Below are 23,448 nucleotides of genomic sequence, written 5' to 3'. Positions count from 1 at the left end.
TCAAATTTATACACAAAACCCAACTGCATGTATAATAAACCATTAACTATAAAAATCATAATTTAAAAATATTCTTTTAGCAACAAAATTACGGAGTAACTAGTAATAAATCTATGAAAGGATATACTATGTATGGAAAAAATTATACAACCCTGGAGGACACTTTGAAGATGAAAATCTTTGAGAGGAAGACCTGCTTTATAAATATGTCAAATTTTCTGCAAATCTATAGATTTAATATACTTTCAAAGCAACTTTCAGCAGGTTTTCAGGCCTGTGGTAAAATACAAATAACAAAACATTTACCATTTTAACTTTATTTACTTTTTTTTTTTGAGATGAAGTTTTGCTCTTGTTGCCCAGCCTGGAGTGCAATGGTGCGATCTCGGCTGACTGTGACCTCCACCTTCTGGGTTCAAGCAATTCTCCTGCCTTAATCTCCCAAGTAGCTGGGAGTACAGGCATGCACCACCACGCCTGGCTAATTTTATGTTTTTAGAAGAGACGGGGTTTCAGCATGTTGCCCAGGCTGGTCTCAAACTCCTGACCTCAGGTGATCCACCTGTCTCAGCCTCCCAAAGTGCTGAGATTACATGCATGAGCCACTGCACCTGGCCCATTTTATCTACTTTAAAGTGTACAGCTCAGTGGTATTAAGTACATTCACACTGTTGTACAACCATTACCACTATTCATCTCCACAACGTTTTCATCTTCCCAAACTGAAACTCTGTACCTATGAAACAATAACTGCCCATTCTCTCCTGTTCTTAGCCCCTGGGAACCAATATTCTACTTTCTATCTCCACAAATTTGACTACTCTAGGTATGTCATGTAAGTACAATCCTACAATATTCATCCTGTGTTTTATTTCTAAGAAACTTGACAAACTGATTACAAAACTTACATGAAATAGCCAAAGATCCTGAACAGCCAACACAATTCTGAATTACATTTCTGATATAATAATATAATACTATAGTAATATTTTATTATAACGCCAGAGTAATTACAACAGTGTATTGTTGGATCAAAAATATACAAAGAGACTAGGAACAAAATAGCCCAAAAACAAACTCCCAAATAGACGGAGATTTAATAAATGCCGAAGAGACCTTGCAGGTTACTAAGAAAGAATGTCCAATTCAGTAAATGTTGCTGGAACAACTGACTGTCCCTGAAGGAGAAAAGTAAAATTAGATCCCTTCCTCAAACCATACATAAGAATGTGTATGGATTCAATAATTAAATGTAAAAAGTGAAACTTTCAAACTTTTAAAGATATAGATTTCATGACTTCAGAATAGATGATGCAGAAAGTGTTGGATAAAAAGAAAAGACTGGTAAGTTCAACTGTAATTAATGAATTTGTCTCAATCAAAAGATACCATAAAGAAAACATAAGACAAGCCACAAACATAGAAAAGATAATTATAGCATTTATAACAACAAAGGATAAAGAGCCCTTAAAAATCAATAAGAACAAGACACACACACACATACACACACACACACATACACACACACACTAAAAATAGGCAAAAAAACATGAACAGGCATTTCACATAGGAACAAATACAAATGGCAAACAGACATGTGAAATCATGCTCATCCTTAACAGTAATCGTAAAAATTCAGTTTAAAGTCAGGGTGAGAGATCATTTCTTATATTGTATTGACAAAAATTAAGAAGTCTGATAGTACCAAGTGTTGGTGAGAACACAATAAGGCCCCACAAGATACATGCTGCTAATGGGGGTGTAAATTTAAACAACCACCTTGAAAAATAATTTGTCACTATCTAGTAAAGTTGAACATTACTCCATAACACAGCAATTCCATTCCTAGGTAATATATATCATAAGGGAATGTTTTTCAAACAACAGATTGCATATAACTAATAGGTCATAAAATCCGTTTAAGGGTTGGGGTATTTTTTTTTTTCTTTTTGAGACAGAGTCTCGCCCTGTCATCCAGGCTGGAGTGCACTGGCGCATCTCAGCTCACTGCAAGCTCTGCCTCCTGGGTTCACGCCATCCTCCTGCCTCAGTCTCCCGAGTAGCTGGAACTACAGGCGCCCACCACCACGCCCGGCTAATTTTTTTGTAGAGACGGGGTTTCACTGTGTTAGCCAGGATGGTCTCCATCTCCTGACCTTGTGATCCACCTGCCTCAGCCTCCCAAAGTGCCTCACAGGCATGAGCCACTGCACCCGGCCTTTTTTATTTTTATTTTTATTTTATTTTATTTTTTTTAGGCAAGGTCTCACTCTGTTGCCCAGGCTGGAGTACAGTGGCATGATCTCGGCTCACTTCAACCTCTGCCTCCCAGGCTCAAGTGATCCTCCTGCCTCAGCCTCCTGAGCAGCTGGGACCACAGTCATGTGCCACCATGCCTTGCTAATTTTTGTATTAATTTTGTAGAGACAGGGGGTCTCACTATATTGCCCAGGCTGGTCTCGAACTCCTGGGCTTGAGCAGTCCTTCTGTCCTGGCCTCCCAAAGTGCTAGGATCACAGGCATGAGTCACCATGTCTGGCTGAAATCAATATTCTTCTAAGATCAGTTTTCTTTAAAAATAAAATGTAAAAATATCAGAGAGCATCATTAGTAATAAATAGGGAGGTAGCCACTGCTCCATGAACTGTTTGCTTCAGTTGCTTCTGAAATGGAGGTCCTATGGATATATGGGTGTCCATGGTGATTTAAAGTGTATTTCTTACTCTAAGTAATGTTAACTACGTTTGAAAGCCCTATAAAAACTCTGGTGCACATCCCCCAGAAAACATGTACAGGGTTTTTCATAACAGCATCATGCAAAATACCAAAAAACCATACATGACCCAAATGTCCAAGATACCAGAGATTAGAATGGACAAGTACAGTGTGGCATACACACAGGATGGAAAATTACAGAATATTGTGAAGAGGAGTTCTGCAGCTATACATAACGATGTGAATGATTCAGAGAAACAAAATACTGAGTGAAAACAAAGTTACAAAATACTATATATATTGTTTTATTTATAAAGCTAACGGACAATACTGAAAGATCAATACAAACAACCAAAAGCACGGATGTTGAAGCCAGACTGTCTGGGTTCAAATCTCATCTCTGCCACTCACTAGCCATGTAATCTTGAGCAAGGTACTTAACCTCTGTGCCTCAGTTTCCTCATCCGTGAAATGGAAATAAGAACTTACCATTTGGAAATGGTAAGCAAGGGACTTAACCTCTGTGTCTCGGTTTCTTCATCTGTGAAATGGAAATAAGAACTTACCATTTGGAAACTTGCCAAATGGAAATAAAAACTCATAGGGTTTTTAGGATTAAATCCTGTAGACTGCTTGGAACAGTGAACATGAAATAAAAAAGGAACTCAAGGAGAAAGAACAGAATGAGCAATGTTTTAGTTTTTAAGTTGGTAGTGAGTGTACAAGCATTAATTTCACATATTCACAGATTTCTTGCGTATAGCAAACACTAAAAATCTCAAGTGAGAGTCAGTTATGCCAAGGCTCTATTAATGCAGGCTTCATGATAAGCCACTGAAGACAGATGATGACGATGGTCTCAGTAATACGTACCTTGTTCTCAGCTTGTCCCCCACAGATTCAGCCCAGTTTTGGAGCAGACCAAAGAGTGGTTTTTCTTCATACTGTTTGGTGTATTGGGCCAGCAGTTCCTGCCCCACAACCTGCGCAGAGAGTTTATCACTCATCAGTCTCAGCAGTGTAAAAAAAGACAGTATCTTTAATACTGCAACCCAATAAGATCTATTCGTCACTTAGCAAACTCCTTGGAAGGAATCAAATACAAGACCTGATTCTTAAAATGGCCTCTACTTTCCCAAGGCCAATGTGGGGCATTTATCACACCATCCCCCATCCTCCCCTGTGGCCGACTTCACTAACTGCTTACTGCTTGCTCTCTCTTCTTGCCTGTATCAGTCTCTAACACTGGTCCTGGGACCAACTGTTTTAGCTGACACTTTGGTAAAACCCACTTGTCTTCCGTGGACCAGATGGCTGGTCCATTCTCTTTTTCACCCCTGACATTCTCTGGTCAGTTAGACCTTTGGGGAATAGTATTGAAATGCACAAATAAAACAATGTCTACCCTCTATCAATCTTCTACTGCAGCAGCTTTAAAGTTATAATTGGGGCCTAAAATACTGCATGCTCTTCTGTGGTGGTTCAAAGAAGATGTCCATGGCTAGCCCGCTGCAGAAACTCAGCTGATGGTCAGCAACAACCACTAGACATGTGAATGAGGCCACCTTGGACCAGCATGCTCCCACTCAGCCCCGACATGCTGCTCCCACAGCATGAGTGAGCCCAGGGAAGACCAGCAGGACAGCAGAAAAACCACATCGTGTGAGCTTAGCCCAAACTGTTGACCTACAGAATCATGAGCTAACACATTGGTGTCTCAAAGCACTACATTTTGGGGTGGTTTGTTACAAATCAATACATAGCTGATTCATTCTCTTTCAATTATCAATTTCACAATATTTCTTCTTTTCTTTATATGCATGCATGTTTTTATATAGATTATATAAAATGTTATGCATGCTTTCAATCAACAGTATATCACAAATGACATTTTTGGTTTGCACTGTTGTGTAGAATTCTATTTATTTACTGACCATATCATTTTGTTTTGATAAATCATAGCTAACTAAACATTTCCATTTGGTTGGATACTTAGGTTGTTTCCAGTTTTATGCTGTCATAATAACCTTGATAGCAATATAAGCCGACAAATAGCATAGTCATATTTTGTATTATTACCTGTGAATAATTCCCCATGAACTTGATTGATACAGAGGTTCTTTTTTTTTTTTTTTAAGAAACTGTTGTTTATTTTCCATCAACCATTTTTCCATGTTGCTTAAGAGCCCGTGCAAGAACCGCTTAAGACCATTCAGTGGTTGCTCGTACCCATTCAGTGGCCTGAGCAGTGGGAGCTGCAGACCAGTCTTCCGTGGCAGGCTGAGCACTCCAGTCTTCAGTAGTAAACTTCTGAATAGGCACAGAGGGCACCTTCACATCTTCACACCAGTCTGCAACCTCAGGCTGAGTAGCAGTGAACTCAGGAGCTGGAGCAGTCCATTCACCCTGAAATTCCTCCTTGGTCACTGCCTTTTCAGCAGCAGCCTGCTCTTCTTTTTCTATCTCTTCAGGATCTCTGTAGAAGTAGAGATCAGGCATGACCTTCCACGGGCGTTCACGGGAATTGGTGCCACACATGCGCAGAACTTCCCGAGCCAGCATCCACCACATCAAACCCACTGAGTGAGCTCCCCTGCTGTTGCATGGGACGGCAATGTCCACATAGCGCAGAGGAGAATCTGTGTGACACAGAGCAATGGTAGGTAGGTTAACACAAGATGCCTCCATGAGAGGCTGGTGGTCAGCCCTGGGGTCAGTAACCATAAGAAGCTGTGGCTCCCTGAAGGCTGCCTGGATCTGGTTAGTGAAGGTTCTAGGAGTGAAGCGGCCAGCAACTGGAGTGGCTCCAGTGGCAGCAGCAAACTTCAGTACAGCCCTCTGGTCAGTATTCCTGGAGGACATAACACTGACGTCAGCAGGGTTTTCAACGGCAACAATGGCACGAACCACCAGCAGAAGCTTCTCCCAGGTCCTCTTCAGATTTATGATGTACATGCCATCACTTTTCCTTTTATAGATGTACTGTTCCATCTGGAAGTCAAGACTGGTGCCACCTAAGTGGGTTTCTGCTGCAAGGAACTTAAGGACATCCTCCTCCTTCATTTGCAGGACATCAAGGCTCCGGACATTGTAAAAGTTTCCCTTTAAGTTACGACGGGAATCCAGAACAACGCCGTATGGATCCCTCTGTAGGTAGCGCGGAAAAGATACAGAGGTTCTTCAAGAGGGTCACTCTGCCAATAAGAGGGATGCTGAAAACTTTCAAAGCATTTTTGCCTGGGGGAGCTTTATTGGCATTGGTGGGCAGAGCCAGGTGTGAAATGCATGGGATCATCTCAACCAACAGAGGACTGTGCCATACCCCGTGTCCGGTCAAATGCCATGTGGTCAAATACACACAGGCAGTTAAGAGCCCTGAACTTAGTTACACCAAAGCTTTCAGGTTTTCCAAGTCCCAGGCCTATGGAAGAATTAAATTCCCCTGTTCCCTTGAAATTAGAGGTGCTTTAGGCCAGCGCACAAGTGACACAGCCTTCTCTCCTTTCCCATCGCCATGGCAACCTGCAATGCTCCCAGGTATGACTGGTCCATAAGTCTGGGCATCTGCTTTCGAGGCTGACACAGTAATTCTGAGTATAGATGCAGGCATTGTATATCTTGCTGTGTTCATGTTTACTTTATTATAATATAAATAACTTTCCTTTGGTTTCCTTAAGTAGTGTCTTGAATTCTTGCAATTATGTCTCTAGATAGGTTATGTGATCCATGATTTCATTCAGGATAGTAAAGGGAGTGTTACAAAATATTTATTGTCAAAAAGAGGGCATTAGGTCCAGTGAGACTGAGAATCACTGCATTACGGGTCAAAGAACATGTACATTTTTATGGCTGCTGCTATATAAAATAAGTGTGAGAATCAAACCCTGCCAGGATCTGGAAAAGTGGGGAAAATAAACTGACTTTAACTAGAATTAAAATTAAAGTGATATAGCAATCCAGTTCCATTTCACTAACGCAATACCAGGATTAAGATTTAACTTTGTTTTTGCTAATCTATAAAATTTATGATGGCTGTAACTCTATCTTACTCTTGCTGCAGAAGCAACGTCATTCCAAGTATGAACAAATTGCTTTCTCTGACTGCCACCCCCACAGCTTTCCCTATTGCTCTATTTTTCTCCATAGCATTTATGGCTACCTGGTGCTGCAGACCACAACTTGTTTACTGCCTTGCTGTCTTCCTACAACCTGGAAAGCTAGTGCCAGCGGGTCACAGTGTGTCCATCCTTGTGTCATCAGACAACGTATTGTACAGAGCCCAGAGGTGAGGACTCACCATTGAAAGAGTGAATGACTAAGTACATTCCCTTCCTGTTCTCCCTATCTCATCCAATACGTCCAATTCCTTGATAATCTCCTTTAACTTCTGCCACGATTTCCACTTTTTCCATTTAAGCAACTAAAATTGGGTAGAACTCACTCACTCTAACCAGAATTAAAATTAGAATGATACAATCATCAAGTTCAGGTGCTAAACTTAAGAAAGACAAGGGAGATAAATTTGGTTCTGGCAAACATCACAAAAGCAGATTACTCACTTTGGATCTCTGCTCCTTTTCTAGGTCATGAGATAAGGAAACATGATTTTTAAAATGAGTTTATTTTCTGCTGTTGATGCCCCCTTGGTGAAAGATTAAGTGATTGAAGCTATCAGCTACCATGGGATTTGGGCATTACAGTCTCTAGGTCCAGAACTTTCTTTTATAACTTACCAGGCAGAGGCAGAGAGATCAGTCACCACCTAGACTGAGTATGCTTGTTTCACCTCATAGAGGTGTTCCTGAATATATTATAATATACCATATAGGATGTGTGTGTGTGTGTGTATGTGTGTATAATTTTTAACTCTATTTAAAAATAACTGTACGCTCACACAAGTTGCAAAGTTAAAAGCACACAGAATGATTCTCTCCAGCCATCACCCAGATTCCCCTAAAAAGTGATCTCTTGGCCAGGCGCAGTGGCACACGCCTGTAATCCCAGCACTTTAGGAGGCCAAGGTGGGTGGATCACCTGAGTTTAAGAGCCTGGCCAACATAGTGAAACCCCATCTCTACTAAAAACATTAAAAAATTAGCCAGGCATGGTGGTGCGTGCTTAGAGTCCCAGTTACTCAGGAAGCAGGAGAATCGCTTGAACCCAGGAGATGGAGGTTGCAGTAAGCTGAGATCACATCTCTGCACTCCAGCCTGGGCGACAGAGTGAGACTCTGTCTCCAAAAACAAAATAAAAAAGTGATCTCTTACATAACAATGGTGACTATCAAAACTAAGAAATTCAAAACCAATTTTATTCACTACATGTTTTAGTTCTAGATATTTCATTCCTTAGAATGGACCTAGTAGTAGATTGTTTAATAAAGTGAAACATTTTCGGCAACACAAGTGATTACATTCTCCTCTAAGTCTGGTGGTCTGGTGTTTTACTTATTCGAGGTTTCCTTAAGACAACTTGTGATAGGTGATTGTGGGTGGTGTTTTTGTGGCTCTTCATACAGTTCTCTGGTTCTGCATATTCTGTTGGTTCTGCACTCTTTATTTTCATATACACCTGCTCAGGAGCCCCTTTCTTAGTAGAACTCTAGGGTGAGTGAGCAGTCAAAACATCCACGTCTTTTCTTTTAAAAAAGATCCCATCTGCAGGAGGAATCAAGCAAATCTACAGCCAACATTTGGAAACTATGAGTCTTAGCAATTGTGCAGAATGATGACATCATCAACATACATTTGCAATAAATATCATATGCATCATGCAACATGATTATGTAACACCAATAAAAGTTATTTTTAAGGTCAAATCACTTTTCAAGGCATCTATGAAGCAACCAGCATTTCCACACACTAAGCATTTCACTGATTTATGCTAGGTACAGTGAAACTTGGATTAAAGAGCCTAACAAGTAGAGTTTGCTGCCAAGGCAGAAAGACTTAGAGCCAATTATAATAGAAAAATGTGATTTCTAAGGAGAGCCCACCAGATAACCATTATGAATCCAGGCAGTGGGGCCGCACTTGGATTTGTACCATAGAGTGGTAAATTCACTCAGCGTGGCAGTACTTATGGCACTGGGCCCCAAATCATGCTCCAAGAAACCCTAGGTAGACTGGCTACATAATTTGGGGCCCAACACAAAATTAAAATGCCAGCCCCCTTGTTCAAATATTACTAAGACTTTTATGATGATGAGAACAGAGCATTAAATCAAGCATGGTCCCTTCTGAGTGCAGGGTCCTGTACCACTGCTCACCTCTCACCCCATGAAGCTGGCCCTGGCCCTAGGATTCCAATAGGATTGCTAGATAAAAGAGAGGACACCCAATTTATATTTGGACACCCAAATATTGCATGGGACATACTTATACTGAAATAATATTCATGTTTACCTCAAATACAAACGCAGCTAGGCATCCTATATTTCTTTCTCATACATCTGGCAAGCCTAGGTTCCTGAAGGGCATTTCACGGGTGACCTAGGGGTATAAGAATGAAGAAAAGACCAAGTGGATGGTCTTGATTTTTCACCATCATGCATGTTAACTCTTTACCTCTTTTACATGCTGGACATCCCATCAAGGCAAGATTTCTTTGGGGAGAATCTTTAAAAATTTCCTGGCTAGAAGAAATAAGAGGCAGAGACAGAGGGGATGACAGCAGAAGAAGGGAGGGAAGAGCAGGGGAGGGAAATAGAGTAGAGGGGGAGAAGAGAGAGACGAGAGAAGGAACGGGGAGAGAAGAGAGGGAAGGGGAAAGAGAAGGGGAAGGACTACTTTAGCATAGAAACCAACATGTAAGCAGCTCTGAGTAATTACTGGGCCTTAAACATGGATTTGACTTGAACCTGGGAGGCGGAGGTTGCAGTGAGCTGAGATTGTGCCACTGTACTCCAGCATGGGCACAGAGCAAGACTCCATCTCAAGAAAAAAAAAAAAAAAAAACAAAAAACAAAACACCAAACCAAAACAAAACAAAAAAAACATGGATTTGAACTTCAAACCAGGAAGGATGGATGGATCTGAGGCAGTGATTTAGGCCCAGCAAAAAAACATGCACAATTCAATCGAACTTAAAAGTGGTTAGTTTTGTTGTGGTTTTCAGTTCAATCTGGACCAAGTTTAACTTATCTCCTTAGTGTCTCTTTCCAGTTAGCTATAAAGTGGTTTCCCCTTTCTGGTTTGCCTCCTTCCTTCCAGCCACATTCATGGAGCACTTACTATGTACAAGGCACCTACTGTTTATATTGAGTATAGGGAACACTAAAAGGATGAATAAGATACAGCCGTCGCCCGGGGTCTTCCAGCGCAGACGGAGAGATCAGCCTGTGCACACACGACTATACTCAGAGGGATCTGTAAAGAACACGACAGGTACAGAGGCACAGCAAGTTCAAAGTGGATCCCTTTACTATGAGGACTGGGGAACGCTTTATGGAACAGGAGAGCTCTTGACCTGAGCCTTAAAGAACGAATGAGCTTCATTCACGTGTTCATTCATTTATACAACACCTAATAGTAGCAACTACTCATTTTCTTTGAGCATCTATCTACTAAGGCTAAGCTCTGCTCCAAACTTAAGCTCTGTTCCAAACTCTTTAGATGGAACACCTAATTTAATCCTCACGACAACTTTGGGTAGTTCATAGAATCACTCACTCCATTGTCCACATAAGACAACTGAGGCCTAGAGAGGTTCAGCCAGTTGCCAGGGTCACATAGCCAGGAAGTAGTGGGGCTGAGGACTTCAACACAGAGTCCATGCTTTCAGATGGAGTTTCATTCACTCTGTCATCCAGGCTAGAGTGCAGTGGTGCGATCTCGGTTCACTGCAACCTCCGCCTCCCGGGTTCAGGCGATTCTCCTGCCTCAGCTTCCCGAGTAGCTGGGACTACAGGCACCCACCATCACACCTAATTTTTGTATTTTAGTAGAGATGGGGTTTCACCATGTTGGCCAGGCTGGTCTCGAACTCCTGACCTCAAGTGATCCACCCCCCCCTCAGCCTCCCAAAGTGCTGGGATTACGGGCGTAAGCCACTACACAAGCCCAGAGTCCATGCTTTCAATAATTCCACACCTAAGCAGCACCTACTGTATGCCAGGCTCTGTTTAGTCACTGGGGATTCAAAGAGAATGCAGGAACCTGTGGTGTGCTGGGCGAGGGGCAAGAGCAGACAGACTGTCAGGATCACGTGATGAGATGACAGGTGAACTCAAAGCTAGTGGGCACAGAGCGGGACTGCGCACCCACGCTTGACATAAATTCTGAATCTGAGAAGGAATGGTAGCAACAACAAAGGCTTTCAGGGCTGTGGGCAGAGCGCCTTTAGAGACAACGCAGCATGGAGAAGCCTGGACGGCCAGGGTGTGTGACAGGAAGGGGCAGGGCAGGGCTAGACACCAGGCCTTGGCTGCTGTCGGAAGAGCTGTCTTTATCCAGGCGCTTTGGGGAACTGAGTGACAGTGTCAGTATCCGGAGCCCGGTGTGCAGACCCAGGAGGCTGCCAGATGAGCCACCTCTGCGATTTCCTGTTAGAATTTCTGAGCCAAAGCAGAGTCCACAGGCCCAACATGGTGGTTCTGGTTGTGGTGTGTCCCTAAGTTAGGAAGTTTGGGGTGGTTTGCTGTGCCACAGTAGACAGGAACCGGGAGCTCTTCCAGTCCCTTTCTCCCTTCTTGGTGTCTCTTCTTCCCTTCGCTTCCCATCCCACACATCTGCGCCACATTACATCAGTCCCCTGGACACATTTTGGCTCTCCTACTTGGAACTTGCCCAGGCTACTTCATGCCACAGTAGGGGCGTGAGCCCTGGTGTCTGACAACCAAACATCACCAAATGCAGAACCCACAGCTTATTCTAATAGCCACAACACAGCCTTAATTGAGACCCTACTGTGTGCTGAGTGCTCTACAGGAGTAACTGTAAGAGTCCTACAAGGTACAGGTAATGGTCCCGGTTTTACAGGTGAGGGCTGTAACTCTCAGAGGGGCTAAGCCCAGGATTTCACAGTCCCTCAATGTGGGTGAAACAGAGCCTGGGCTATCTGGCCATGAGGCCGCCCTGGCCTAAGCGTGCATTCTTCCTCCAGAGCTCCCTCCTTTGCAGCCTATTGTGTGCAAGGCTCTGTTGCTCACCCCATGCCATAGACGGGTTTTGTTAGACACACCCCTCACAACCCCCATGGCCATTTCGCATTAAAAACAAATTATGTGCTTACCTTCTGTTGAAAACTTAGAATTTCTACACTGCCTGAATCAATGTTCCCCCAACGCAATGATCAGTGGGAGCTGAGGAGAGGTTACAGCCCCTTTGGAAAGGGGCAAAGGCTCTGCGTGTGCACCAGTCCCCATGGTGCTCTGAGTCCCTCTGGGTCTGCTGCAGTTATTAAGGTACCTGCCTGGCCTTGAAGGTGATTGATCTGCTGATTCCTGTTGTGGGCCTAGTCCAAGGGTCCCATGCACATGGTACAAAGAGCCTGGGAGTGTACCCCTGCCCCGCACCCCCTGTGCTCTTCCCATCACCATCTGTAGCCGGCCCAGTGGAGTCCAGCTCAGGAGCACACCATTCCTGCAGGCAGCCGCGGCCCTCACACCCCATACAGACTTCATTCTGGCCTGAACTTCTCACTAAAGAGGTAGAAAATGCCATTTTTCATACAGCTGGGCCACGGGCACTGCCCTGGCCAATGGGACCTATGAGGAATTCAGCTGAAGGTTTCTGGGGAAGGTTTTCCCTCGTGCTGTCTTCCCCAGAATTGTGGCAGCTGTTTTAAGACACTGGTGAGACGACCCAGAAATCACTCCAGTGTCAGTGGAACTGGACGCTGGACAGAAGCAAGGGACTCAAGGGCAGACAGTCCCCAGCTGTGGGGTCACCAAGAAGCATGGTTGGTGTTCTTATGGTTTCAGCCACTTTAGATGGGTATTTATTACACGCAGACAAACGTGTCCTGACTGCTAACCCGAACTCCAGGAAGCAGATGTGCCCACCTTCCCTAGTGCAGGGGCGGCTGCTGTTCCCAAGTGTTTTCCCATCCCATTCTCACCTCCCCTGGCCTCCCTCTAACCCCCACTCATCCCCCTATCGCCCTCATTTCCAGCAAGCTTCCTCATAGTGCATGCGTGTGTCAGCCCCCTCCCGAAACCCAAGCCCCTGATGACAACAACAAACCATCCAGTGTCGTTGGAATACATGTTACTTGTGGAATTTTTTTCAATTGAAAAGAGAAAGTAACTTGTCTTAAATCTGTGACAAAATGAAGAATGAAATGGCAATGGGCAGAATGTTAAAAAAGAAATCCTACTTGGTTTGTTACAACTTGAGTACCATGCAAACCCTTTCTGAAAGAAAAACAATTCTCCTTAACCCCCAATGTTGATTTAAGTTGTTTCAAATTATAACGTTACTCAAACATGTTCAAACATAAAACTAGATATAAACACCTTATGTTTATAGCTCTTGTTCAACTCTAAACTATGAAATTAAATACAAGCAAAACTACAAAACCAATAAGATTCAAATCAACAGCCCTAATCACATGTGACAGACAGTGTTTTGCAGCATGAACTTGTTTTTTTCAAGCCTGTGCCAGTTCCTTTGGGGGAGTTATGTCCACACCCCTGAGGACTGGGCAGAGAGATCCCTCTGCCATACTTCTCTGTGAGCTGTAAAACTCTCTGCTATGGTTTGAATGTGTCTCTTCTAAAATTTAGGTATTGCCAATGTAATAGTACTAAAAGGTGGAGATATTTGGGGGTGATTAGGCCATGAGGGCTCCTGCCTTGTGGATGGGATTAGGTGCCTTTAAAAAAGGGCTTGATGGAGTGAGTTCACCCCTTTCTCCCCTTCTGCCTTCCGCCATGTGAGGACACAATATTCAAGGCGCCATATTGGAAGCAGAGAGTAGCTCTCACCAGACGCCAGCATCTTGATCTTGGACTCCCCAGCCTCCAGAACTGTGAGAAATAAATGTCTGTTCTTTATCAATTACTCAGCGGTATTCTGTTACAGAAGAAGACATGGACTAAGATACCTCTTCAAGCAGCAAACACATCATACCAATCTTTGGCCTCCACTAAACACAGATGTTTTAATCATAGAAAACCTACATCTGTTCTTTCCTCATTGGTTCCTGGTGATCAACAAGGTGTTCTCTGGTGCTGACAGGCTTAGCAGTGCAAGACAAAGGCCAGACTCCCCACGGCAATCTCTGGTTATGTGGCTGTTATCCTGATGATCTGTGTGTACTGCTTGGACTGTATCTGTTTAGATGATCATCAAAATTAAGACACAAAATTAACACATTCTGTCAAGAACTCATAGTCCCCAATTTGAAAAACTACATTAAAATCCAATTCTGGGGAGCAGAGAAGAAAACATGAACAAAGGCCCCAGATCCAGAAGGCTCCCTTTCTCCAGAATCTCACACATGGAGTCCTGATGAGGAAAAATGTAAATATTTAGATGCTGCTACATCTGGTTTCGAAAAACTTAGTGCCAGCTTTGTGTATGGGTCAATGGATTTGGAAAGAGAAAAACAGATCTTGTCTGTTCTAACTACCTTGGTCCTCTTTTCTAAAAATCACTCCAAAGTTCTTCCACATCCCCAAAATAGAATGCTCACGTTTTGGGAATGCATTGTATCAATTCTGTTCCTCAAACTGATCTTCCAGCCCTCCTCTACACTTCATTTCCAATGCCGCCACCCTGGCCTGGGCACCACCATCCCCCTCCAGGCTGAGAACTTGGGCCCAGGCCCACGCTTGGCTGCCCCCGCCCACCCCCATCATCCCCCATGGCCTTGACAGCCTTCACTCGCCAGGCCTCTGCCTGCCTGTCTGGCCCCATTTCACACACCTCTACACCTCCCTTCTGCCATCATCAGAGGTAATTCTGGACGTAAGTCCCTGTCTGCAGGTTTCAGGGAAGGTCCATTGAACTGTTTGCTCTGGTTCTGCTGGGTGAGGCCCTCAGCACTCTGCTTGCTCTCTCTCTCCAGGAGGCCCTCAGACGAGGAAGGCAGGCGCTCTTCCAGGGAAGCAGAGCTGTTACCCACAGCCCTGTCACTCCTGCACCAGCCACTCCTACAGCCCCTGCTGCTGCTGCCATTCAAGTCACAAGCCTTAAAATTGATGCTTCATGTCACGCAATTGGGTGGACCCAGCCCCCACCTCTGACGTTAGGGGTATCTGCACTTTCTCCACTGGCATCTCAACATCTTCACCTGCTGATCCGTGGGGCTCACCCTACAGCCAGAGGGCTAGGGCTTCGGTGAGAATGTTCTTTCAGGTCCACTATGTGGTTCCTTCCTGGAGCAGAAGGAGTCCAAGTTCTTCAGCCCAAGGTTCAGTCCACACCCACCGCCTTACACAGGCCGGTCTCAGGGTCTCATTCTAACACTTGATGTCCTGCTTGTCTGGGGGAATAATCTGGAATACTTCCCAGTCGTGGGAGTAAAGAGGGTTGTTAGTTGGAGGATGGGGTGGGCTTGCGTGTATCATGAGTTGGTCTGTTCTCTTGAAAAGCCCTTCCTTTCTTTGTCACTCTTCATTCCTTTTCTTCCCTCCCCGACATTTTATATCAAAGGGAAATAATATTTTTTAATGGTTTTAAATATACTTGATCTCTAAAAATTAAAAGCCCTATTAAATAGTCTTAAATAAAAAGCAAAAATCTCCTACCCAATCTTTTACCTTTAATAACTCACTCCAGAAATAACCATTTTTAAGTAGTTTTTGTTCTCCTAGAAGAGGAAGCTTCCCCGTGTGAAGGTCAAATACATTCTTGTGTCATGCTTTAGTTTGCTCGTAGTTGGAGCATGCTTTTCTTGAGTGGTTTTGTTTTTCCTGAAGTCTTAATGGACTCTTCTTTCTCTTGTTTCAAGAAGAAACATGCCTTTTCTATCACACCACTAGAATCTTCCTGCTTCTTTTTGTTGAACAGAAATTGTTTCCTTCTTAAAGTCAGTCTTTTGACCCCTCTGACTTCCTGTTCAAATTTGGACTAATTGTTTTCTGGGCTTGTCACGTCACTACCATCCAGGTATTTCTTCACACATACTCCACTTGGGTTAGCCCCACAAAGGATCCACGTCTTTTAAATTCTTCATTTCTTGAATGCTTTTCTGCAGTTCATCCACAAGTAACATTTTTCAGAAAATGCACAGCAAGTGAACTTATCGTGCATCTGAATATCTGCCTTTATCTTGCCTCATACTTGATCAATAATTTGGCTGTGAAATTTTACATTCAAAGCAACCTTCTTCAGAACTTTAAAGGTATTATTCCATTTTATTCTAGACCTGTAGGCCCTTGCCACTCAATGTGATCCAAAGGCCAGGAGCCATAATATCACCTAAGAGATTGCTGGAAATACAGAATCCCCCCACCCCAGAATCTGAAGTTGAACAAGATATCCAAGGATGTACGGGTACATTACAGTTGAGAAGCTGTTGCATCCTTCAGTGCTGCTTGAGAGGTCTGTGGTCAATCTGACTCTTAGGCCTTAGCAAATAATCCCATGTTTTTTCAGCTTGAGGGTTTTGAGGCCTTTCTTTGTCCTTGCTTGATGTCCTGAAATTCTCCAGGTTGTTTTCAGGCTCTAGTCTTTTCCAATGGGTCCTGCCAATCTCCAGACTTGTTTGCCTTTCTTCAGATCTCGAGAATTTTCTTCTATTTCTCTGATTTACCTGCCTTTCTATATTCTCCAATCCCTTTCTTGGAAATGTTATAGATTTTCGACTGATTATCCATCAAAAATGGATGGAATGGAAATTTCCCTTTAATCCTACTCCCCGTTTTTTGTCTTTCTGATCTTCATTCTGGGAAGTTTTCTCAAATTTGTTCTGTAGCCCTTATATTGGAGTTGTTTTTTTTTTTTTTTGTAAATGTATATATTTAATTTTCCAATCACTTATGGATCTCTGAATGCTCGTATTTCATAGCAGGCTGTTCTTGCTCTATGGATGCAATGTGGCCACACATCCCTAGGGTTACTAATTAGTTTTTGTTTCTCTATTTTGCTTCCTCCAGTGCCTGTTGTTACGTTTGTTCATCTTGCTCCTTCTTTTTCATGCTGTTGATTTTTCTTTAAATTTTTTTATATAATGCTATGAGATCACTGCTCTTTTTTAGGTATGATGATGGTTATCATGATTTTATAAGAAAAGATCCTTATTTTTAGAAAATGAACATTGAAGCTCTTAGGGATGAAGTGTTTTGATGTCTGCAACTTACTCTCAAATGATTTCATGCACACACACACGCACACACAAACATATGCATAGAGGGTAAAAAAGAGAAATTTTAATATGGCAAAGTGTTAACATGTAATGAAACCAGGTGGACGGTGTGCCCAGACATTTATTGTACTAGTCTTTCAACTTCTGTCTTGAAATTTGCTTGAAATTTTTGATTGTAAAAGTTGAAAATAAAAACAAAACAAAAAAATTTGATGCTGCTTGATTGTTAATTCTCTGATTATCCTTAGGAAAATACCCTTGGGGGTCTGAAATTCCTAAGGAATCAGCTTTCTTAGAGTAAAACAGATACGTGCTTGGTCTCTTTTATTTTCTTCCTCAGTTCAAATTTGATAGAAACTACACTGGACTGACGCCCCACCGCTAGTACCCGGCACACATCAGCCGGCCTGCCCCACAGCACGGCTCAGGCATTCCTGCAGGGGAAGAACAGCTGGGTTCCCCAACCCCTGCAGGAAAGGTCTGTCCTACCCCAAACTACATCTCAGTTGAGTCTAGTGTTTTAAGCACGGAAAAAGTACAAAAGGAGTTTTGTTCTCTTGGCCACCCGCCATAGCCCGGTACCAAAACAACCCAATGCTCCCTTCTGATTGGAGAAACATTTTGTGCTCTTCTGGACATAAGGCTTGATGGTATTACTGCCAGGCCTCCCATCAGCAGGCACACATCTTGCCATGGGCAGCTCCAAGACAGAGGTCTCTGCAACAGAAGCCACCCAGACCAGTCAGGAAGAGGACACCCCTTCCTGGTCTTTAAGCAAGTTAATGGCAGGTCATTTGCATCTTTGCATATTTGCACTGCGAAGTAATGAACAATATATGCAAAATCTCTAACTAACATTCTTTAGGGAATCTGCCATAATGGATTAGGAAGGGACCTGTCTTGGTGTATCTCTAATGAAGCAAAAGAAAGTTATAATGGGATTTCATGGGTGTGGGTAGTAATTGGATTTGGTGGAGGGTATAATTAAATTTCACCAAGGGGCTACAACTTCTGCCCTGGCAAATAATAAAAGGGTCAGAAAACTTTCCATCTTGCTTAAAGGGAAACATGGAAAGCCTGCAGAAATGCCACAGCACATCCCCTCAATCATGGGACAGCAACCTAGCACCTTCAGGATCTCAAAAGTTTTACCTTCCAGTAGACAGCTGAAAGCACTGTAGGTAAGATCAGAATATTGTGAAACTCACTGGCCAGTTTCTCCCCTATGTCTCCTGAAATTTCCATCTCTACTTCAATAAGGAGAATCAAAGCAGGATCCAGCCCAGAGAAGGGTGGCCTCCCCCAAATGGGGAGATTCCAACATACAAGTGGAAGGCTGAGTGGACCAATACAGGCAGCCAGCACCACCTCCCATCACTGTGGAGGCATCACCCCTGGATACCCAGCAGCAGAAAACTCTCGGTCCAACGCAGGGCAGTCACCTGGCAGGTTTCCTATGAGGCGGTGCTCACTGATGGCAAACAAGCAGGCTGACCCTCCCCAGCACTAAGCTATATATTCAGGGGTCTCGTTCTCTCACCCCAAGGGACCAAGCACTGCCTGGCCAGGCTGTTAAGTTTTCTTCCCAGAGAAGGTTTCTGGAGCTGTGGCAGATGCTATTACTGCAGTCAGGTGCTCTGCTGTGGGGAACTGGGTGTCCTGCTATTAAACAGGCCTTCATGGAAATGCATGACCCTCCACCTGAATTCCTCTCCTGCTCTCAATCCTTATGACCCATTGTCTCTTCAGAGTCATCCAGAAGAAACAACCCCCACCTCCAGTTGCGTCCACTCAGCTTGTGTCTTAGTCAGCTCAGGCTGCTATAACAAAATACCATAAACTGGGTGGCTTATAAACAACAGAAATTGATTTCTCACAGTTCTAGAGTCTGGGAAGTCCAAGATCAAGGTAGTGGTAGATTCAGTGTCTGCTGAGGGCTCATTTCCTTGTTCACAGATGGCACTTTCTTGCTGGGTCTGCATATGGTGTAAGAGGCAAGGAAGCTCTCTTTGACAAGGTGCTAAGCCCACCCATGAGGGCAGAGTGATTGTGATCTAATCACCTCTCAAAGACCCCACCTCCTAATACCATCACCTTGGTAGGTTTTGTCACATTAATCATGGAGAGACAAAAACATTCAAGCTATAGCAGATTGGCCTGCCAATTTCATTCCATGCTTTGCATTCTCCAGAAAGTAATAAAAATACTTGGTCATCTGATGGCCTCTCTCCCACTGTCAATGTCATTGACATTGTCATTTACTTATTCCTGGTTTTTATTTATTCTAGTTATTTGACCTTGAAGAGGGAAGGGCACTAATGCCAGTCAGGAAGGGCATATGCTTTATCTTATGGCACGATGTGCAAAATACAGTTAACATGAAAGGCCTGAGACTGCTATCCTGAGAGTGCATCTGGGAACATGGGTTTGGGAAGATTCCCACCATTCCTTGACTGATAAGGGTGGCTCACTGTGCCAAACCGTTTGAGCACACAATGTGGTTTGTGCTGAACATGTGCTTTCTTCTGAAAGTCTGCATTGATATGTGCTAGGCAGAGGGAGTCTACATGACCAGCCCCCAATAAAAACCATGGACACTGAGTCTCTACTGAGTTTCCCTGGTAAACATTTCACATGCATTGTCACAATTTGTTGCTGGGGGAATTAAGCATGTCCTACACGACTCCATTGAGAGAGGACTCTTGGAAACTTGTTTCTGGTTTCCTCTGGACTTCAGCCCATGTGCCTTTTTCCTTTGCTGACCTTGCATTTTGTATGTGTGTGAGAGTGTGTGTTTGTGTGTGTGTGAGAGACAGAGATGCGTGTGTGCATATATATGTATTTTTTACATATGATTTTGCTGTAATAAATCATAGCCATGAGTATAAGTATATGTCAAGTCCTATGAGTTCTCCTAGTGAATCATCAATATTGGGGGTGATCTTGGGGACCCTTGACACACCCCACTTATACAAGAAGTGTTTCCAGCTAGATCATCGCTTGAGGTAGCATTTTTCCAGTATGTGTCTGGAAGATATCTGTCTGGCAAATTGGTCAAAACAAGGCTTACAGTCTGGACTTAAGGGATCTGGTGATCTGTTTCTTAGCAGACTGTGAAACTGGACTATGCCCTGGTTCCTTCCCCAGCCTAGGCCTTGGAGCACTTGTGTGCGTTCTTAGTGCACAGGGTGCCCGGCTTTCTACACTGATGATGTTCATTCTCCCAACCAGGTGCTCAGCCTCCCTGCGCCCAGCATCCCTGCACGTTCCTGCTGTTCACGGTTCAGAGTTCCTCATTTCATGTTCCATGCTCCCACTTATGTGATAAACAACAAGAAGTCCCTGTTTTTCCCCATGCTTCCACTAGAGTTCACAGTCAGAAATTGTGACAATTCCCATAACACACTAAACAGCCTTTCCATAATGCTCACAAGCTAGAGCTTGCAATTAAAAGCACTAAATCACAACTTCAGGGTCAAGTGCTGTTGAATCACATGCTTATGTTTAAAATACACTCCCAAAGAGCAAGTTGTCAAAAAACCTCACTTGGATCACAAGCTGAGATGGAGAATGTGAATTAGTGTAACGTCTGAATTACTGAATATTCTTAAGAAGACTTTTTGATGCAACATTTAAACAGGAGGGAGAAAAAAAACAGACAATTTTTAATCTAGCCCAAGTTAAATTGTAAGTCTCAATTCTCCCCCAAACAAGCTACTCTCCTATAGATATTGCTAAAAGCTAAGAAGGAATGGGGAGCTGCCACTAAATACCATGCCGCCATCCTCATTCTAATACACTTTTTAAGATAAATAACAATGGAAAGAATGTTCTTTTTTAATCGTCAAGACCACTTACAACATAGAGGTATCAATATTTTGCTCTATTTCTTTCTAAACTTACTCATGCATAGGTTTTTGTTTTATACCTTTTAAAAAAATTCTTTAAATGTAATTGTAGCATTTACATGAATGTAACTGTAGCAATGAAGCAAAAGAAATAAATAATTCAGAGAGATCCTATGCACCCTTTAACTGTTTTCTCCCAGTGGTAACACTTTATACAACATTTAATGGCATCCCAACCAGGAAAACAGTGTTGGTGAAATCCACAAAGATTATTCAATTTTCATGTTATTAATATTTATTTTAGCCATTCTAATAGAAATGTAGTAATATCTCATAGGAGTTTTGATTTGCATTTCTATAATGGCTACAATGATGTACCTATTTTCATGTGCTTGTTTGTCATGGGATTATCCTCTTCCATGAAATGTCTGCTGATGTTCTTTGACCACTTTCTAATTGGATTGTTTGTTTTTCACTGTTGAGTTTTGAGAGTTCTTTATACATTCTAGACTCAAGTCCTTTGTTGGAGGTGTCATTTGAAAATATATTCTTCCTGTCTGTAGCTTATCTTTTCATTCTCTTCACACGGTCTTTCATAGAACAAAAAATTTAGTTTTCATGAAATCCAGCTTACCAATTTTTCCTTTTATGAAATGTGCTTTTGATGTCAACCCTAAGAACTTCTTCCCTATCCCCAGGTCTCAAGGATTTTATCCTTTTTTCTAAAAGCTTTATCATTTCACATTTTATATTTAAGTAATTCATTTTGAGTTAGATATCTTTATAATGTGTGAGACTTAGGTTGAGGTTCAGTTTATTGCCTGTGGATGTCCAATTACTCCACCTCTATTTGCTTAAAAGGCCATCTTTCCTCCACTGGATTGCTTTTGAAACTTTGTCAGAAAGCTACAGTTTTTTCTTCCCTTCTAATCTCTATGTTTTAATTTATTTTTATCGCCTTATTGCACTGCTAAAACTTTTGGCACTAGTTGAATAACAATGGACATTCTTGCCTTTTTCCTAATCTTGGGGGAACAGTATTCAATGTTCCACTATTAAGCATGATGTTAGCTATAATTTTTGTAGACTCTCTTTTTCAAGTTGAGGAAATTCTCTTCTTTCCTAGTTTGCTGAGTTTTTATCACGAATCGTTGTTGGATTTTGTCAAATGTTTTTTCTGTGTAAACTGACATGATCATGTGACCTTTTCTCCTCTGGTCTGTTGATGTGGTGGATTGCATTTGACTGACTTTTGAATGTTGAAGCATACTTGCATATTAGAGATAAATTCGACTAGGTTGCCACATGTAATTCATTTTGTACATTATCAGATTCAATTTGTTGAATATTTTGTTGAAGATTTCTGTATCTACATTCATGAGTGCTACTATCATGTAGCTTTACTCCTTTTTTCTTCTATCTTTGTCTACTTTTAGTATCAGAGTAATACTAGCCTTCTAAAATGATCAGGGAGTACCCTCTCCTCTTCTGTTTTCTGGAAATAGAATTTTCTGAAAATAGAAGAGGAGAGAGTAACATTCTTCTTTAAATGGTAAATAGAATTCTCCAAAGCTTCAAGGCCGGGAGATCTATTTTTCAGGAGCTTTTATATTATTATGAAGGGTTCAATTTCTTTAAGATTATAGGACAATTCAGTTTGTCTGTTTCAACTTTGTTGAGTCAGACAGTTTCTAGTTTTTGAGGAACTGGACCATTTCTTCTAAGTCGTCAAATTTATCAATGTAAAGCTATTTTCTAGTATTCCCTCCTTTTTTGGGAGACAAAGTCTCACTCTGTCACCCAGGCTGGAATGCAGTGGCACAATCTTGGCTCACTGCAGCCTCTGCGCCCCAAGTTCAAGTGATTCTCCTGCCTCAGCTTCCCAAGAAGCTGGGATTACAGATGTGCACCATCGTACCTGGCTAATTTTTGTATTTTTAGTAGAGATGGGGTTTCACCATGTTGCCCAGGCTGGTCTCAAACTTCTGACCTCAGGTAATCTGCCTGCCTCAGCCTCCCAAATTGCTGGGATTAGAGGTGTGAGCCACCATGCCTGGCAACCTCATTATTTTTTAATGGTGGCATGATCTCTAGATATATCTTCTGTTTCATTCCTGATACTGGTGATTTGAACCTTCTTAATTTTTAACTTTGTCAATCTTTGATAAAGGTTATCAACTTTGGTGATTCTTTTCAGAGCCAGCCTTTTGTTTCATGGATTTTCTCTATTGTTCTCCTGGCTTCAATTTTATTAATGTATAATCTTAACTTTATTATTTCCTTTCTTCTGTTTGGTTTCTACTTATTTTGCTCTTCTCTTTCACTGTTCTTGAGGTAGGGATTTAGGTGAATGATTTGAGACCTTTCCTCTTTTCTAAAATAAGCATTTAGTACTATGAATTTTCCTTTCAGCACTATTTTATCTGCATCCCATACACTTTGATGTGTTGTGTGTTCATGCTCACTCATCTCTATGTCTTTTTAACGTTCCATTAAAATTTCCTATTTAACCTATGGATTAGTTGAAGTATGTTGCTCCATTTCTAAGTGTTTACAAATATTCTTCTTTTCTTTCTGTTCTTGATTTCTCATTTCATTCTATTATGATGAGAAAACATATTCTATATCTTTT

At 42.4% G+C, this 23,448-nt stretch overlaps 1 protein-coding gene and 1 pseudogene across 2 annotated transcripts in view; both read right to left on the bottom strand.

The window, feature by feature from the left end:
* Positions 1-3,404: 3,404 nt before the first annotated feature.
* Positions 3,405-23,448, bottom strand: part of LOC100427170 (acyl-CoA oxidase like) — a 265,642-nt gene continuing 245,598 nt past the window's right edge. Inside the window, exon 15 of the mRNA XM_077958995.1 lies at positions 3,405-3,698. The gene's annotated coding sequence lies outside the window, so the exon portion shown is untranslated. The remainder of the gene's footprint in view (positions 3,699-23,448) is intronic.
* LOC100427278 (small ribosomal subunit protein uS2 pseudogene) lies at positions 4,836-5,882 on the bottom strand (annotated as a pseudogene). The gene has a single exon (XR_013402634.1). The product of XR_013402634.1 is annotated as a small ribosomal subunit protein uS2 pseudogene (transcript).

Source organism: Macaca mulatta, chromosome 13, assembly GCF_049350105.2.
Source record: "Macaca mulatta isolate MMU2019108-1 chromosome 13, T2T-MMU8v2.0, whole genome shotgun sequence".
Classification (NCBI taxonomy): Eukaryota; Metazoa; Chordata; class Mammalia; order Primates; family Cercopithecidae; genus Macaca; species Macaca mulatta.
The sequence above is the reverse complement of the archived record's forward strand: the minus strand, read 5'-3'. Positions and strand labels throughout refer to the sequence as shown.